We start from the raw sequence: 18,657 nt of genomic DNA on the forward strand, positions 1-18,657 counted from the left end.
CTCCATCTATGTATGATGTATCCAAGTGCATTCTACTGTCATGTATAACTAATTAGAACAACAACAATAAAAACTAATGAGAACAATAACATTTGCAAAAACAAAAACCAAAAAAACAATGACTGAGGCACAGACACCCATGCAGGCTCTAGCATCACAATCTCCAGGCATTGGTGGGGTTCAAAGCCATCTCCTTTGCCTGCCTGCTTTGGAGCTCCCTGCATTTATCTTTGGATTCTGTCTCTGCTCTTGTCTCCTTGCTTGTTCTCTCTGGGTTGATGACTTCCTTCCTTCCTGTTATTTCATAGGATTCAGGAAGTAGAACTAAGTGAGTTATCTTATCATGTTCAACTTACCAGGTTTAACTGGAAATCTGTTAAGTTAAAAACATTTAAATATACAAAGTTCACATGTTGTTGTTGGGGCAGGCTCACATGGCTACAGTTAGGCTCCCTCGCAGAGGCCTCCGGTGGACTGCGTTGTATTTGTAGCAGGTAGCCAAGGCCATGAGTTGGCTATGTTGTGGTCAGTGTGTAGTCAAGATCATGAACACCCGGATTCAGTGTATACACTCAAGGTCATAAGCATTTGCCTGTGAGCATGCGCGCACTGATGTAACCTGTAGCAGTGTGCCCTTTGTCTGGTCTGTATATACAAAAGGCCTATGGAAAAGACTCAGGGGGCAAAGTGGAACTGGCTCAGAGCTAAAGCTGAAGCTAGCTGGTGGCTGTTGCCACCTCCGAAGAAAGGATGACCAGTATTCCCACTGTGCCTTGCATCTTCTTTCAACTGCTGGATCTCTGAACCTTACTTCCCAGATTTGAGTCTCAACCTCTGTCTGACAATTGTACAAAAGTCCAATATTTTTTATTTTATTTATTTTTAGTTGTAGATGGACACATACCTTTATTTATTTAATGTGGTGCTGAGGATTGAACCCAGCGCTTCACACATGCTAGGTGAGTGCTCTACCACTGAGCCACAACCCCAGCCCTCTCTGTTGTTAAAATTTAATTGTTTTGAGTATGTGTGGTGTTGGGGATTGAACCCAAGGCCACACGCATGCTAAGCATGTGCTCTACCAGTGAGATACACCCCAGCCCCCTAATTTTTGGTATCTTTATATCTTTTGCTGTATTCTACTGCATCTTTTTTAAAAAATTATTTTTAGATGTAGTTGAACACAATGCCTTTATTTATGTGGTGCTGAGAATCAAACCCAGTGCCTCACACATGCTAGGCAAGTGCTCTATCACTGAGCCACAACCCCCGCCCTTTACTGCATCTTTATGCTGTTTTTTGATGACTTTTCCTGTGCTTGGGCTGTTCCCCAAGGCCTTTCTCCTGGGAGCAAACATTCAATCTTTAATTCTCAATTCTTAGTTTATAGAACATTTCTTTTCTTTTCTTTTTTTTTTTCTTTTCTTAGTGGTGCTGGGGATTGAACCCAGGGCCTTGTGCATGCTAGGCAAACACTCTACCAACTGAGCTATATCCCCAGGCCCGAGTTTACAGAACACCTCAAAATCACCTGGGCAAAGGTATGCTCCACTCATTCATCCCTCTAATGTGTCTCACACCGTTTCAATGTTGTTGATCTTCTTGTATTCGTGCCTGTAAATAGCAAACTTGAGATAGTGGGTTGTGTTATTCGACTCTAGGTCACTTTATTGAACATAGGTCCAGAAGCTCATTCCACTAAAAAACTCATGTCAGGGAGAGGAATCTTAGGGAGAAACGCTTAATTCAGTGGCCAAAGGATGGAGAAGAGGGAGCACTGCTCACAAATCAGCTACTGAGGGGTTACAGACAGAGGACAGAAACGATGAGGGAGAGAGTTAGGCTAATGAAGGGGAGAAATGTTCATGTCTCACCTGGAAATAGGTGGGGATATTCCAGGAACTCTGGTGCCACCTCTTTTCAATCCTTTCCTAGTTTGATGTTTCTAATCATGGCAGTGGGAAGGGTGTTAGCCTAGAACAGGGGAGAGAGAGAGGTACGGGGCAAGTCTTGGACAAGTCAACCCTATATTATAATTTTGGACAAAACATTTCTCAAATGATTGACATATCTACTTGCAGAACTGGGTAGAGTCTGGTCCAAGAGTAAAGCAACAAAAGAGACACAATTTGAAGACAGATGCTAAGCATCTTAATCTTGTTCCAGTCTCTCACTGGATAGCTGCAGTGCCAAGTGAAAAGTCATAGTTTTCAGCAAAAGTGACCTTGAGTCCCTGAAAAGTAACCTGGAAAACGGTTACCATAACTCACACATCAGAGGTGTTACCTCCAGCAGAGTTAGTGGAAGACTAATAAAGTATCGCCCAGCTGTGTGACTTCCAGAATCAGTCATTTGTGTGTTAAGTAAGAGCAAGTGAAGCTAGAGGGTTTATTTAGGGTTTTCCCCGGTTACAGTATCTCTGTACTGCAGTTGCCTTCTCCCAGTGTGTGACTTGTATTTTCTCATTATGGTGAATTTCAATGAAGAGGAGTTCTTAAATTTAATGTACTGTAAGTTTATAAAAGTTTTCTTTACAGTTTGTATTTACGACACTTAATAAACCTTCTGAGCTCATAAAGACATTTTGCTTTATTTCTTACAAGTTTTCATTTTAAAAGAATTAATTTAGAGGAATTAATTTCCCATTTAGTGTCTTTAGTCTGCCTGGAAATAATTTTTGCATATGGGATGAGTTAAGGTATCCAGCAGACAACTGGTTTGCCAGCCCATATACTGAACTGTCTCTCTTGTGGCCACTGATCTGTAATCCAGTTAAGTCAAATATCAAGATTCTAAAGATACCTGGATCAGTTTCTGGGTTCATGAGGAGGTTCCATTTTCTCCTTTGTCTAACCCTATACTAATATCACATGATCTTAATTTTATAACTTTTTGGTGCATGGGGAACATGGAAGGGCAAGGCTATTCTTCTTCAAGAGTGTGTTGGCTATGCTTTGCTGTGTTTTTCCATATAAACTTTAAATTAGTGTCTGAAGTTCCAGGAAAAAAAATCCTATTGTAAAATTGGTTAGCATTACATTGAAAGAGCTGGTGTGAGGGCTGTGGTGGCTCTTGCCTATAATCTGGCCACTAGAGGAAGTTGAGGCAGGAGGATGGCAAGCTGGAGGTCAGCTCAAAATAAAAGAAAGAAATAATTAAAAAGTACTGGGCTTGTAGCTCAGTGGAAGTGCCCCTAGGTTCAATCCCAGTACCAAAACACTGACCTGACAGATGAATCCCCCACGAAGGGACCAGCTCAGGAGATATTAATAAAATGAATACATGTCTCCAGGGTACATCTTAGAAGTCAACGTTCGCTGAATAAAGATCAATACATGAGGGCTACTGATAACTAAGATTAACCTGCATATTCTCACCATCCAGCAACTGTCAGTAAATTTCTTCTTTCACCTACTTGTTCGGATGCCTTATCTAAAACCTACAAATCCACAAGGGCATCCTTCACCAAACGCGAATTCACGACCTATTTGGAATGACTCTTGAGAAAAGTCTTCGGTAAGATTCCGTGTCTGCAGCCCAGGCAAAGAAACGACGGGGAAAGTATCCACGTCTCTGCCTCCAGGGATGGCGCGGTCCGGGGACGCCTGGCTCCTGGGTCCTTTGCTTAAGGAACCGCGAACTACAAGTCCCGGCAGGCCGCGCGGCGCGGGTTTCGCCGAGCGCTCTCGGGGTGGCGCAGGGCACGGTTTCCAGCCAACTCCGGGCCGCAGGGCTGCAGTGGGACGCCGGGCTCCGCGGGAGGTGAGTGGGGCCCCAGCAGCGGGCTCAGGCGGACCAGGCCGTGCCTCGAGCGCGGGGGAGTCGGTGTGCGCCCGGTGCCCGCCTCGGTTCTCCGGCTCGGCAGGAGAGCAGGGAGGGAACCCCGGCCGGTGACCTTGTCACCCGATGCGCGTCCACGTGCCTCGGTGACTCGCAGTGCTCCGCCCCCTCTGCGATGACTCCCGCTTGGCGCTCCAGCGGGCATCAGTGGATTGTCCTCGAGTGGCACAGCCTTGCGTGCACCCCAGTAGGCGGAGCTGGAGGAGGGCGGCAGGTGGCTCAGCAGGAAGCCTTCACACCCAGGTGGCCTGTGGGCCTGGCCGCAGCTGGGGTTGGGACGTGGTCTCGTTTGGAGCAGGGACAACCCCGACATGCCAGCCTTGCACCTGGGCTTGCCACGTTCCCCAGTCCAGTGATTATCTCCAGGACCTTGCGGGTGCCCTGTGCTTCCGGATCGCAGGATAAATGTGTGCCAACACCCAGCAGGGTGTGGAGAGCAGCTTGTAGAAAGCCCCTACTGCCGTTCTGCCTAGGGTTAAGTGGCATTTATTTCCCACTAACTAAGAAGTCGTTCAATAAGTATTTATTGATTACCTTCATGATGCCTGGTGCGTAGTGGGTGCTCAAGAAATATTTGCTGACTTGAAGTGAATTAAATTTTGTGCTCACGTTTTCCTTAAGCATTTTCTTGTTGCCCTGGATTTCTGGCATCTAGAAGAATCACCCGAAAGCTTTGTTACTGCACAAAGTTCTGGAACCCTTCCCCCTAGTTTTCTGATTCTGGTATTCTAGGTCTGGTCCTAGTACCAAGAATTTGCTTGTCTATCATGTGGATGCTGCTGATCTGGGGACCATAGTTGTGCACCACTATTTTATAGGAAAAAAAATCCTGTGACAGCTTCACACTTGGTTATGGGTCTTCTTTTCCTTGTTTACCAGTTTTACTTTTGTAGTTGTAGTAAACATGTGCATATTATTTTGGACATATTTGTTAATTCCCCCACCTTTCTTTATATACTTTTTTGTTGTTGTTGTTTCTTGTTTTTTGTTTCTTGTTATTGGGGTTTGAACCAGGAATGCTTTACTACTGAGGTACAACTCCAGCCCTTTTATTTTATTTATTTATTTTTGAAACAGGGTCTTGCTAAGTTGTTGAGACCAGCCTGGATTTTGTGATCCTCCTGCCGTAGCCTCAGAGGTAGCTGGGAATACCAGCATGTGCCACCATGCCCCATGCCACCATACTGTGCATCAACATGCCGTGCTGTATACAGATTTTCATGTCTTCCTATACTTGTGTCATTTTTCCTGGATTATATAATATTCTGTCCTACTGTGTCATTGTTTGCTTGGTTATTACTCAACAGTCCTTGCAGATGTGAGATTTGACCTCTGCTGGGAGAGTGGCCTTTTGTTCCTTTCTGATATATACTCATTTTCTTGAGAAAGGACTTATGAGAGAAGAATAGTGCTTGGTTTAGTTTTCTGTTCCCTTCTCTCCAACCAGGGCAGCTTACTGAAGAATCTGGGTTTAGGTTCTTAGGTTGGAGAGCCTTTGTGTCCACCTCCAGGCCCAGCAAGCTGCTTGTTCTTGCCCACCCTTTGCTGTCTTAGAGCAGACACACTTGCATTCCAGCTCTGGCTCTTTGGCCTACTTTCTTCCCCTTCCTTGTCTGTAGCATGAGACTTTCACAGTATGCACCTCAGAGTCTAGTTGTAGAAGTTATCAGGGGTGTTGAAACCCTGAGCCCTGTACCTGTCTTGCTGGAAGCTCCCTCGCTTTTCTCCTCTTTCCTGCCACTTGCTCTTTGCTCTCCACTATTCACCCTGAGTCCCCCTTTCCCGGATGAACTGAATGGAGAATTTCTGTTCCTTACCTGGTTGAGGTTTATTTTCCTTAACTGCTCTGAGACCTTGGAATCAGTCAGGGATTCCGTTGTTTAACCAATATTGATTCAAGCAACTTCTAGCCATTAAATACTAGGGAAGCCGGTATGGTTAAAATTTGATTTTTCCATTGGACTTCATCACTATCTAAAGGACACGGCAGACTGTAAACTCACTCAGGCCAGCTACACGTTGGCCTGGGCATTGACTCATTTGCTTTTTATTCATTTCATTGATCAAGTTCTTCTGAGAACCTGTCCACTTTCTCCAATGGTATTTTTGTGACTTTACCGGTCTTGGGAGCAGTTTAGGAAAAATAAGGCTTATTTGTCTAATAGTCTCTCTAGGAAATGGGAGGAGGCTATGGGTCACTTTAGAGGATAAATGAAATTAGATCCCAAAGTGTCTTTCTTCTGTGGCCATTCATCGCTGTGTGCTAAGCAGGGAGAGATGATTCTAGACCTGTCTTCCTGGAATGTGGCATGGAGAAGGTCTACAGATGAATGGTAACTGAAAAGGCCTAGCCACTTATTGACCCCACAAATGGTAAGTGCTTGATTTTCTATGTAGTTCTGTCCAAGGGGTGGACGTTTTGTTTGACCATCAACTTCCCACTCTGAACTTCCTGTTGCCTGGTTTTATGACCTACAGGACTTTCCCTTGGTCTAGGGAGATGGAGATGATTCTTACCATTGATTTGATGGTGAAACAGCTAAGCCAGCTTTGTGGACTAGAACAGGTCGTTTCTAGTGAGGAACATTGCTGGATCTTGACATGTGATTTCTAGGGCTCCAAACAGTGCCTTCCACATACCTGGCACTGTTTGGGCTTGGTGGAGGGTTAGAAATCATAGTCCCTGCCCAAAGTGACTGTCACATTTACTTGAGGACAGTGGAAAGAACCTTAGTGACCTGGGCATCCAAGTGACCTCTTAAAGAGGTCATGTGTCATAAAAAAGGAGAACAGTGCCCTTGGAGTGGGAGGGCCCTGTCCAGGCTGTTAATACGAGCTGATCCAACTGAGGCAAATCACTCACTCACCTCTCTGTTCCTTGGTTTCCTCATTTACACCTGGGGATGATGATACTTGTCTCACCTTACTGAATTGTGTGGAATGTTTAATGAGTGTAAAGGGCTCTAGGAAGGTTAGTTATTGCTAATAATATTACCTAGTGATTAGGATTTGGGTTCTTGGTGGCCTCAGACCCCCTGCAAGGTATGTACTAGTATCAGAGGTAACTCAGGTGAAAGTCAAAAAGGCAAATAAACAGAATAGGGCAGGTGATTCATTAGCAAAAGGTTTAATAATGAAAGGTGTTTTTCATTGACAGACATATTTCACACCTGACAGGTCTTTTAAAATACCCTCAGGGAAGCAGCTCGTTTGCATGTTAAACACTCACTGACTCCTTATGGAAAACTCTAGCTCCAATCTATTTAGACACAGTTTGGCTCTTATATCATCTATTTTATGTATTTCAATTTCCACTTCTTTTATTACAGAGGACATTTGCTTGAAAAGTGGGTCGTGGGAGTGGTTGTTTTGCTGCCAGTTCCTACCCTGAGGTGGTCTCAAGGGTAGGGATGGCCTCCTCCATGCCTCAGGGGACAGGTGTGGAGGGTTGTGGGAAGCCGACCCTATTTAGCAGAATCAGACTAGGTTGAGCCATGGGACGCAGAGGCCAGGCTCTTAGGAACTGCCAGGAAGCAGGTGGCACTGTGTGGGCGTGGCTCCCTGGCTCCTTCTGGAATTTTCCCCTAAGAGAATGGCTCCCTTAACTCCACCCTATCCTGTCCATCACAGAAGAGGCTCCTCCCGGTCCTGGCCCCCTTTACCTGTATATTATAAATGAAGGAGAGTTGGGCGACTCCATGTTGTAAGAGGCCAGAGCTGGTATGGCCGGACCCCTCACGCCCGCCTCTCATAAAAAGAGCATTGGCTCTTGTGTGTTATCTACTCTTATCATTGAGTAGATAAGTTTTTTGGGTAATAGAAAAACCGCTAACATCCTCTTCCGGCAGTTAACCCTTTCTCCTCCATGCGGAACGTGGCAGAGAGGACCCCCCACAGAGGGCGGTCCAACTGGAGGAGGGGTTCAGGTGAGCAAGTCCTGGGTGGTGGTGGTCCTGAGGGTGATGGGGAGAGACGGTTATCATATTGGCAGCCCAGGGTGTGTATTTTCACATGGAAATCTCTGTTGTTACTGGCTCTGCACAGACCCCAAGGGGCATCTTTCATCTAGTTATTGACTCATTCATTCAATAAATATTTTTGGAGTACTACTATGTGCTGTTCCAGGGTGTGGTAAATTAACGTCTAGGGCCAAATGTTGCTATAGCTGTTACTTCACATGTTCTCTGTGGTCTTCTTGTGCTACGATGTGGAGTTGATTTGTTGCACAGAGATAGTACAGCCTGCACAGTCAGAAGTAATTATTGGATGACCCCTTATGGCATAAAATGGCAGAGAGAACAGCAAGTACGAAAGCTCCTGGGCCAACATGTGCCTGGCGTGTTTGAGGACTGGTCAGGAGGCGGTGTGGTTGGAGTGGAGTGAGCAAAGGGGGGCAGTGGAAGGACTTTGGAGCCTAGAGGAAGGTGCAGAGGCAGATTCTGTGAGACCTTGTAGGCTGTGTCATCAGAGGCCTTGGCCCTCCGTGAGTGAGGCGGTGAAAGCGTGGGAGCGCATAACTGGACTGAAGTTTCCACACTGAGAATAGAGTTGCAGGCTGGGGAATGACACGCCCACTTATTCACTTCATTATTTACTAGCAGGCTTGTTAGATACCCTTGTGGCTCGTGTGTTGTCCAGATTATTCCTTCCAAGAGAGCCATTCTCTAGGAGAGCCCTGAGCAGGGCAGAAGTTAGGATCAGGTGTGTTGGTCAGGTAAGACACAGGGGAGGCGGCTCAATAAAACACAGGAAATAACAGAAACCTTTTTTTTTTTTTTTTTTCTTTTTTGCGGTACTGGGGATTGAACCTGGGGCCTCATACTTGCAAGGCAAGTACTCTACCAACTGAGCTATCTCCCCAGCCCAACAGAAGCCTTTTATTACTTACAGATCCATGAGAGAAGAGAGGTGCCTGTGAAGCTGATGGGAAGTCTGGAGAGAGCTTGGAGCTCAACCAGCAGTGGGGAATGGGAGAGAAACAGAGAGAGAGACAGGCACCTGTGGGCCAAAACCTTTGTTGGTGTGTGTCCAAAGTGTACCCCAGTAGGCTTGCCTTGGGCAGTTCTAATTCTTAGGTTTAGAGGAAGGAGGTCACTGAGGTCACAGCCCATGCCAGGTATGGGGGTCAGTGGGGCAAGTCAAGTAGATCACGTCTATCTCATAGGAAGGTGGTCACCAAGAAATGGCTGTATGAGGCAGATACCTGGATCAGCCACATGGAGGAACTGGGAGGAAGTCGGAACTGGAAACTCAAGGGGTCTAAGGCTTGCTTCTGGCATGGGAAAGTTTAACCTGAAGTCAAAATGGATGCCAATGAACATGAAACTGTCGGAATGCTCTACATTTACTTATTTAGTAATGAATGCTGCCTTTTGCATCTAGTAGCAGGGGCAGATATAGGACCAGATTGTTAGAGATATAAGCAGAGTATGCTGAGGCTAAAGAGCAAAGAACACTGAGTTCTGTGTGATTGGCATTCACTAAACCTCACAGGGGCATGATGAGGGACTGAGATAAAACTGGAGAGGTGGGTTGGGATGAGAATGCAGTGGACCTTGAGCGTCTTGGACTTTTGGTAGGTGGAGGGTGTTAGGAACGATATGAACGCACCTGAGGGTGATGGCGATACCTCCGGCAGCAGAGTGAGGTTGGTTGTGCCAGAGTTGGTTTGCAGTGCAGTGACTGAAAAGTTCAGGCAAGAGGTGATGGTCAGCACCCTGCCCCCTGCCCCCCACTTGTTCATGCCTGTACCAGTCTAGAAGTTCCTCTACCTAAGCTTTTTGACTCTTCTCTTGTTGCTCGGAATCGAACCTAGGCCTCATGCATGCTAGGCAGGTGATGTACCATGAGCTGTAGCTCCAGCCCTCTTTGACTTTTCAGAGATGAAGAAAATAACAAGGAAAGGAAGTCTCATTTCCTGGGTGTGTTAGACATCATGTTACAGCAGTATCCCATTGCATTCTTACAATGACCCTGTAAGGTTGGTACTCTCAAGAGTTCCCTTGAATAGATGATTACATAGGGCCCCTGAGTAGTTGTGACTTAATTGAGGTCACACAGCTGATGAGCAGTCAAACCAGGCTTTTGCCCTGTTCCAGAACCTGGGTTCTTTTCCTTTTTTCCTTTTTTTTTTTTTTTATTTTTTTTTTTTTTATTTTATTTATTTATTTATTTATTTTTTTTACGTTTACATAGGGTAATGATGTTTATTATATTTTTCCCCTTCCCCCCACCCCTCCCACCCCTCTTTTCCCTCTACACAGTCCTTCTTTCCTTCATTCTTACTGCTCTCCTTAGCCTAACTCTAAACCTAACCCTAAACCTAATGCTAGCCCGTCCCACCCCCCATTATATGTCCTCATCCGCTTATCAGCGAGATCATTCGTCCTTTAGTTTTTTGAGATTGGCTTATCTCACTTAGCATGATATTCTCCAATTTCGACCATTTGCCTACAAATGCCATAATTTTATCATTCTTCATTGCGGAGTAATATTCCATTGTATAAATATGCCACAGTTTCTTTATCCATTCATCAACCGAAGGACATCTAGGTTGGTTCCACAATCTGGCTATGGTGAATTGAGCAGCAATGAACATTGATGTGGCTGTATCTCTGTAGTATGCTGCTTTTAAGTCCTTTGGGTATAGGCCAAGGAGTGGGATAGCTGGGTCAAATGGTGTTTCCATTCCAAGCTTTCTGAGGAATCTCCACACTGCTTTCCAGAGTGGTTGCACTAATTTGCAACCCCACCAGCAATGTATGAGTGTTCCTTTTTCACCACATCCTCGCCAACACCTATTGTTGCTTGTATTCTTGATAATCGCCATTCTAATTGGGGTGAGATGAAATCTTAGGGTAGTTTTGATTTGCATTTCCCTTATTACTAGGGATGTTGAACATTTTTTCATATATCTGGTGATTACTTGTACATCTTCTTCTGTGAAGTGTCTGTTCATTTCCTTAGCCCATTTGTTGATTGGATTATTTGTATTCTTGGTGTAGAGTTTTTTGAGTTCTTTATAGATTCTGGAAATTAGCGCTCTATCTGAGGTATGGTTGGCAAAGATATTCTCCCACTCTGTAGGCTCTCTCTTCACATTTCTGATAGTTTCCTTTGCTGACAGAAAGCTTTTTAGTTTGAATCTATCCCAGTTGTTTATTCTTGCTTTTATTTCTTGTGCTATGGGAGTCCTGTTAAGGAAATCTGATCCTGAGCCAACAAGTTGAAGATTTGGACCTACTTTTTCTTCTATAAGATGCAGGGTCTCTGGTCTGATTCCGAGGTCCTTGATCCATTTTGAGTTGAGTTTTGTGTAGGGTGAGAGATAGGGGTTTAATTTCATTCTATTGCATATGGTTTTCCAGTTTTCCCAGCACCATTTGTTGAAGAGGCTATCTTTTCTCCATTGCATATTGTTGGACCCTTTGTCTAGTATGAGAAAATTGTATTTATTTGGGTTTGTGTCCATGTCCTCTATTCTGTACCATTGATCTACCTGTCTATTTTGGTACCAATACCATGCCGTTTTTGTTACTATTGCTTTGTAGTAGAGTTGAAGATCTGGTATTGCAATACCCCCTGCTTCGCTCTTGCTACTGAGGATTGCTTTAGCTATTCTAGGTTTTTTATTCTTCCAGATGAATTTCATAATTGCTTGCTCTATTTCTGCGAGGTACATCATTGGGATTTTAATTGGAATTGCATTGAATCTGTATAGAACTTTAGGTAGTATAGCCATTTTGACGATATTAATTCTGCCTATCCAGGAACATGGGAGGTCTTTCCATCTTCTAAGGTTTTCTTGAATTTCTTTCTTTAGTGTTCTGTAGTTCTCATTGTAGAGGTCTTTCACCTCTTTTGTGAGATTGATTCCCAAGTATTTTATTTTTTTCGATGCTATTGTGAATGGGGTAGTTTTCCTAATTTCTCTTTCTGAAGATTCATCACTTATGTATAAAAATGCATTGGATTTATGAGCATTGATCTTGTAACCTGCTACTTTACTGAATTCACTTATGAGTTCTAAAAGTTTTCTGGTGGAATTTCCAGGTTCCTCTAAATATATAATCATGTCATCAGCGAACAGGGATAGTTTGAGTTCTTCTTTTCCTATTCGTATCCCTTTAATTTCTTTGGTTTGTCTGATTGCTCTGGCTAGAGTCTCAAGGACGATGTTGAATAGAAGCGGTGAAAGAGGGCATCCCTGCCTTGTTCCAGTTTTTAGGGGGAACGCTTTCAGTTTTTCACCATTTAGAATGATATTAGCCATGGGCTTAGCGTAGATGGCCTTTATAATGTTTAGGAATGTTCCCATTACCCCAATTTTTTCTAGTGTTTTGAGCATGAAGGGATGCTGTATTTTATCAAATGCTTTTTCTGCATCTATTGAAATAATCATGTGATTCTTAACTTTAAGTCTGTTGATATGGTGAATGACATTTATTGATTTCCGAATGTTGAACCAACCTTGCATCCCTGGGATAAAACCCACTTGATCGTGGTGCACTATCTTTTTAATATATATTTGTATGCAATTTGCTAAAATTTTGTTGAGAATTTTTGCATCGATGTTCATTAAGGATATTGGTCTGAAATTTTCTTTCCTCGATGTGTCTCTGTCTGGTTTAGGTATCAGGGTGATATTGGCTTCATAGAACGAGTTTGGTAGGGTTCCCTCCTCTTCTATTTTCCTTTTTTTTTTTTTTTTTTTTTTTTTTTTTTTTGGTACTGGAGTTGAACCCAGGGGCACTTAATCACTGAGCCACATCCCCAGCCCTTTTAATATTTTATTTAGAGGCAGGATCTCACTAAGTTGCTTAGAGCCTTGCTAAGTTGCAAGGCTGACTTTGAACTCGTGATCTTCCTGCCTCAGCCTCCTAAGATGCTGGGGTTATAGACATGTGCTATTGTGCCTGGTCACATTTAAGAACTTGAAGAAGGAGGGGTGTAAGGAACTGAGGTCACCCAGCCTCATTTAAGGCCCACTTCTGATCCGATTAGGAACCTGTATTTTGGTGAAAGCAAAGTAGAGGGAGACCTGAACCTTTTACCCCTCTCAAAGGCTGTACAAAGCAAGGTGGTTTAGGTGGGGTTCTGATAGAAGGTTGGAAGTGGGCATGCCTAATTCCTCTGGGAGCTGATGGGAAAGGATCCTTTGCCAAAGTCTGACATTGGGCGAGGAGATAATGAGAACAACAAAAATAATGAAGATGTAGGTGAATACTAGCTGCTACTCTGAGTTCTTACTGTGTAGGTGGCACCTTACTAAACGTTTTACATGCATTATCTCATTAATCAGCACATCATCATGTAAATACTGCTGTTATCATCCTATTTTATGGACAAGGTCCTGAGGCTCAGAGAGATTTAGTGGTTTACCCATGGCCCCCAGTTCAGAAATGGTTGTATTGACTCAAACATGGGCCAGTTGAACTCCAAAGTGCACATTCTCAACCCCCATACTCTCCTGTCCAGAAGGATTATTTATTTATTTATTTATTTTTAAATTCTCCATCTTTTTTTTATTATTATTGTAAACAAATGGGATACATGTTGTTTCTCTATTTGTACATGGAGTCAAGGCATACCATTTGTGTAATCATACGTTTACATAGGGCAATGATGTTTGATTCATTATTTTTTTTCCCTTCCCCCCACCCCTCCCACCCCTCTTTTCCCTCTATACAGTCCTTCATTCCTTCATTCTTACCACACTCCTTATCCCTAACCCTAAACCTAACCCTAACCCTAATGCTAACCCCTCCCACCCCCCATTATATGTCCTCATCCGCTTATCAGTGAGATCATTCGTCCTTTAGTTTTTTTGAGATTGGCTTATCTCACTTAGCATGATATTCTCCAATTTCATCCATTTGCCTGCAAATGCCATAATTTTATCATTCTTCATTGCGGAGTAATATTCCATTGTATATATATGCCACAGTTTCTTTATCCATTCATCAACTGAAGGGCATCTAGGTTGGTTCCACAATCTGGCTATTGTGAATTGAGCAGCAATGAACATTGATGTGGCTGTATCTCTGTAGTATGCTGATTTTAAGTCCTTTGGGTATAGGCCAAGGAGTGGGATAGCTGGGTCAAATGGTGGTTCCATTCCAAGCTTTCTGAGGAATCTCCATACTGCTTTCCAGAGTGGCTGCACTAATTTGCAACCCCACCAGCAATGTATGAGTGTTCCTTTTTCACCACACCTATTGTTGCTTGTGTTCTTGATAATCGCCATTCTAATTGGGGTGAGATGAAATCTTAGGGTAGTTTTGATTTGCATTTCTCTTATTACTAGAGATGTTGAACATTTTTTCATATATCTGTTGATTGCTTGTAGATCTTCAGGGAAGTGTCTATTCATTTCTTTAGCCCATTTGTTGATTGGATTATTTGTATTCTTGGTGTAGAGTTTTTTGAGTTCTTTATAGATTCTGGAAATTAGTGCTCTATCTGAAGTATGAGTGGCAAAGATTTTCTCCCACTCTGTAGGCTCTATCTTCACATTGCTGATAGTTTCCTTTGCTGAGAGAAAGCTTTTTAGTTTGAATCTATCCCAGTTGTTGATTCTTGCTTTTATTTCTTGTGCTATGGGAGTCCTGTTAAGGAAGTCTGATCCTAAACCAACAAGTTGAAGATTTGGACCTACTTTTTCTTCTATAATCTGCAGGGTCTCTGGTCTGATTCCGAGGTCCTTGATCCATTTTGAGTTTAGTTTCGTGCATGGTGAGAGATATGGGTTTAGTTTCATTCTGTTGCATATGGATTTCCAATTCTCCCAGCACCATTTGTTGAAGAGGCTATCTTTTCTCCATTGCATATTTTTGGACCCTTTGTCTAGTATGAGAAAATTGTATTTATTTGGGTTTGTGTCCATGTCCTCTATTCTGTACCATTGGTCTACCTGTCTATTTTGGTACCAATACCATGCCGTTTTTGTTACTATTGCTTTGTAGTAGAGTTGAAGATCTGGTATTGCGATACCCCCTGCTTCGCTCTTGCTACTGAGGATTGCTTTAGCTATTCTAGGTTTTTTATTCTTCCAGATGAATTTCATAATTGCTTGCTCTATTTCTGCAAGGTACATCATTGGGATTTTAATTGGAATTGCATTGAATCTGTATAGCACTTTAGGTAGTATGGCCATTTTGACAATATTAATTCTGCCTATCCAAGAACATGGGAGATCTTTCCATCTTCTAAGGTTTTCTTTAATTTCTTTCTTTAGTGTTCTGTAGTTCTCATTGTAGAGGTCTTTCACCTCTTTTGTGAGATTGATTCCCAAGTATTTTATTTTTTTCGAGGCTATTGTGAATGGGGTAGTTTTCCTAATTTCTCTTTCTGAAGATTCATCACTTATGTATAAAAATGCAGTATGGATTTATGAGCATTGATCTTTTTTATCCCTGGGATAAAATGGATTTATGAGCATTGATCTTGTAACCTGCTACTTTACTGAATTCACTTATGAGTTCTAAAAGTTTTCTGGTGGAATTTCCAGGTTCCTCTAAATATATAATCATGTCATCAGCGAACAGGGATAGTTTGAGTTCTTCTTTTCCAATTCGTATCCCTTTAATTTCTTTGGTTTGTCTAATTGCTCTGGCTAGAGTCTCAAGGACGATGTTGAATAGAAGTGGTGAAAGAGGGCATCCCTGCCTTGTTGCAGTTTTTAGGGGGAATGCTTTCAGTTTTTCACCATTTAGAATGATATTGGCCATAGGCTTAGCGTAGATGGCCTTTATAATGTTAAGGAATGTTCCCACTACCCCAATTTTTTCTAGTGTTTTGAGCATGAAGGGATGCTGTATTTTATCGAATGCTTTTTCTGCATCTATTAAAATAATCATGTGATTCTTAACTTTAAGTCTGTTGATATGGTGAACGACATTTATTGATTTCCGAATGTTGAACCAACCTTGCATCCCTGGGATGAAACCCACTTGATCGTGGTGCACTATCTTTTTAATATATATTTGTATGCGATTTGCTAAAATTTTGTTGAGAATTTTTGTGTCGATGTTCATTAAGGATATTGGTCTGAAATTTTCTTTCCTCGATGTGTCTCTGTCTGGTTTAGGTATCAGGGTGATATTGGCTTCATAGAATGAGTTTGGGAGGGTTCCCTCCTCTTCTATTTTATGGAATACTTTGAGGAGTATTGGAATGACTCTTCTTTAAAGGTTTTGTAGAACTCGGCTGAGAACCCATCTGGTCCCGGACTTTTCTTTGTTGTTAGACTTTTGATGACCTCTTCTATTTCATTGCTTGAAATTGATTTATTTAAGTTGTGTATGTCCTCCTCGTTCAGTTTAGGTAATTCATATGTCTCTAGAAATTTGTTGATGTCTCCGAGGTTTTCTGTTTTGTTGGAGTATAGATTTTCAAAATAGCTTCTAATTATGTTTTGTATTTCACTCGTGTCTGTTGTGATGTTTCCTTGTTCATTCCGAATTTTAGTAATTTGAGTTTTCTTTCTCTTTCTCTTTGTTAGTGTGGCTAAGGGTTTATCAATTTTGTTTATTTTTTCAAAGAACCAACTATTCATTTTGTCAATTTTTTGTATTGTTTCTTTTGTTTCAATTTCATTGATTTAGGCTCTGATTTTAACTATTTCCTGTCTTCTACTACTTTTGGTATTGGTCTGCTCTTGTTTTTCTAGGGCTTTGAGCTGTAGTGTTAAGTCGTTTATTTGTTGATTTCTACTTCTTTTTTTTTGAATGCGCCCCATGAAATAAATCTTCCTCTAAGTACTGCTTTCATAGTGTCCCAGAGATTTTGATATGATGTGTCTTTGTTCTTGTTTACTTCTAAGAATTTTTTTATTTCCCTCCTGATGTCTTCTGTTATCCATTCATCATATAATAGTGTATTATTTAATCTCCAGGTATTGGAGAAGTTTCTGTTTTTTATTCTGTCATTTATTTCTAATTTCAATCCATTATGATCTGATAGAGTACAAGGTAGTATCTCTATCTTCTTGTATTTGCTAACAGTAGCTTTGTGGCATAAAATATGGTCTATTTTAGAGAAGGATCCATGTGCTGCTGAGAAGAAAGTGTATTCGTTCTTTGTTGGATGGTATATTCTATATATGTCCGTTAAGTCTAAATTATTGATTGTGTTATTGAGATCTATGGTTTCTTTGTTCAATTTTTGTTTGGAAGATCTATCCAGTGGTGAGAGAGGTGTGTTAAAATCGCCTAGTTTTATTGTGTTGTGGTCTATTTGATTTCTGGAATTGAGAAGGATTTGTTTGACGTACATGGATGAGCCAATGTTTGGGGCATAGATATTTATGATTGTTATGTCTTGCTGATTTATGCTTCCCTTAAGTAGCATGTAATGTCCTTCTTTATCCCTTCTGACTAGTTTTGGCTTGAAGTCCACATTATCTGAAATGAGGATGGATACTCCAGCTTTTTTGCTGTGTCTGTGTGCATGGTATGTTTTTCCCCATCCTTTCGCCTTTAGTCTATGGGTATCTCTTTCTATGAGATGAGTCTCTTGCAGGCAACATATTGTTGGATCTTTCTTTTTTATCCAATCTGCCAGTCTATGTCTTTTGATTGATGAGTTCAGGCCATTAACATTCAGGGTTATTATTGTGATATGATTTGTATTCCCAGTCATTTGACTCATATTTGTTTTTTGACATGATTTGGTTTCTCCTTCATTTGGCTATTCCTTTAGGCTAGTGCCTCCTGTTGCTGATTTACATCGTTGTTTTTCATCTCTTCCTCATAGAATATTTTGCTGAGAATGTTCTGTAATGCTGGCTTTCTTTTTGTAAATTCCTTTAGCTTTTGTTTATCATGGAAGGATCTTATTTCATCGTCAAATTTGAAGATAAGTTTTGCTGGGTATAAGATTCTTGGTTGGCATCCATTTTCTTTCAGGGCTTGAAAAATGTTGTTCCAGGCCCTTCTAGCTTTTAGGGTCTGGATTGAAAAATCTGCTGATATTCTTATTGGTTTCCCTCTGAATGTAATTTGATTCTTTTCTCTCGCGGCCTTTAAAATTCTGTCTTTATTTTGTATGTTAGGTATTTTCATAATAACGTGCCTTGGTGTGGGTCTGTTGTAATTTTGTGTATTTGGAGTCCTATAAGCCTCTTGTACTTGGTTTTCCATTTCATTCTTCAGATTTGGGAAATTTTCTGATATTATTTCATTGAATAGATTGTTCATTCCTTTGGTTTTTTTCTCTAAGCCTTCCTCAATCCCAATAATTCTTAAATTTGGCCTTTTCATGATATCCCATAGTTCTTTCAGATTCTGTTCATGATTTCTTACCATCTTCTCTGTTTGTCCAACTTTGTTTTCAAGATTAAATATTTTGTCTTCAATATCTGAGGTTCTGTCTTCCAGGTGTTCTATCCTATTGGTTATGCTTTCTATGGAGTTTTTAACTTGGTTTATTGTTTCCTTCATTTCAAGGATTTCAGTTTGTTTTTTTTTCAGTATCTCTAACTCTTTATTGAAATAATCTCTTGCTTCCCGTATTTGGTCTTTTAACTGTTGATTGGTGCGATCATTTAATACCTGCATTTGCTCTTTCATCTCCTCCTTCATTGCCTGCATTTGCTCTTTCATCTCCTCATTTGCTTCCCTGATCGTTTTAATTACGTACATTCTGAACTCCCTTTCTGACATTTCTTCTGCTGAGCTGTCATTGGGTTTTATTGATGTAGTATCTAGGTTTGTTTGGGATATTTTCTTCTCTTGTTTTCTCATATTGGTCAGCTGTCAGTGGGACCCTGAGATATTTCAGATTTCCTCTATTGGCTTATAGTGTCCCGGTAGATTT

At 41.7% G+C, this 18,657-nt stretch overlaps 1 protein-coding gene and 1 non-coding gene across 2 annotated transcripts in view; one reads left to right on the plus strand and one right to left on the minus strand.

Moving 5' to 3' along the window:
- Window positions 1-1,426: 1,426 nt before the first annotated feature.
- On the minus strand, window positions 1,427-1,499 carry Trnaa-agc (transfer RNA alanine (anticodon AGC)). The gene has a single exon. It is a non-coding gene; the product is annotated as a tRNA-Ala (tRNA).
- A 2,192-nt stretch (window positions 1,500-3,691) lies between these two features.
- Window positions 3,692-18,657, plus strand: part of Adck1 (aarF domain containing kinase 1) — a 140,083-nt gene continuing 125,117 nt past the window's right edge. The window contains exon 1 of the mRNA XM_047541723.1: window positions 3,692-3,762. The gene's annotated coding sequence lies outside the window, so the exon portion shown is untranslated. The remainder of the gene's footprint in view (window positions 3,763-18,657) is intronic.

The sequence above is a fragment of the Sciurus carolinensis genome, chromosome 2, assembly GCF_902686445.1.
Source record: "Sciurus carolinensis chromosome 2, mSciCar1.2, whole genome shotgun sequence".
Lineage (NCBI taxonomy): Eukaryota > Metazoa > Chordata > Mammalia > Rodentia > Sciuridae > Sciurus > Sciurus carolinensis.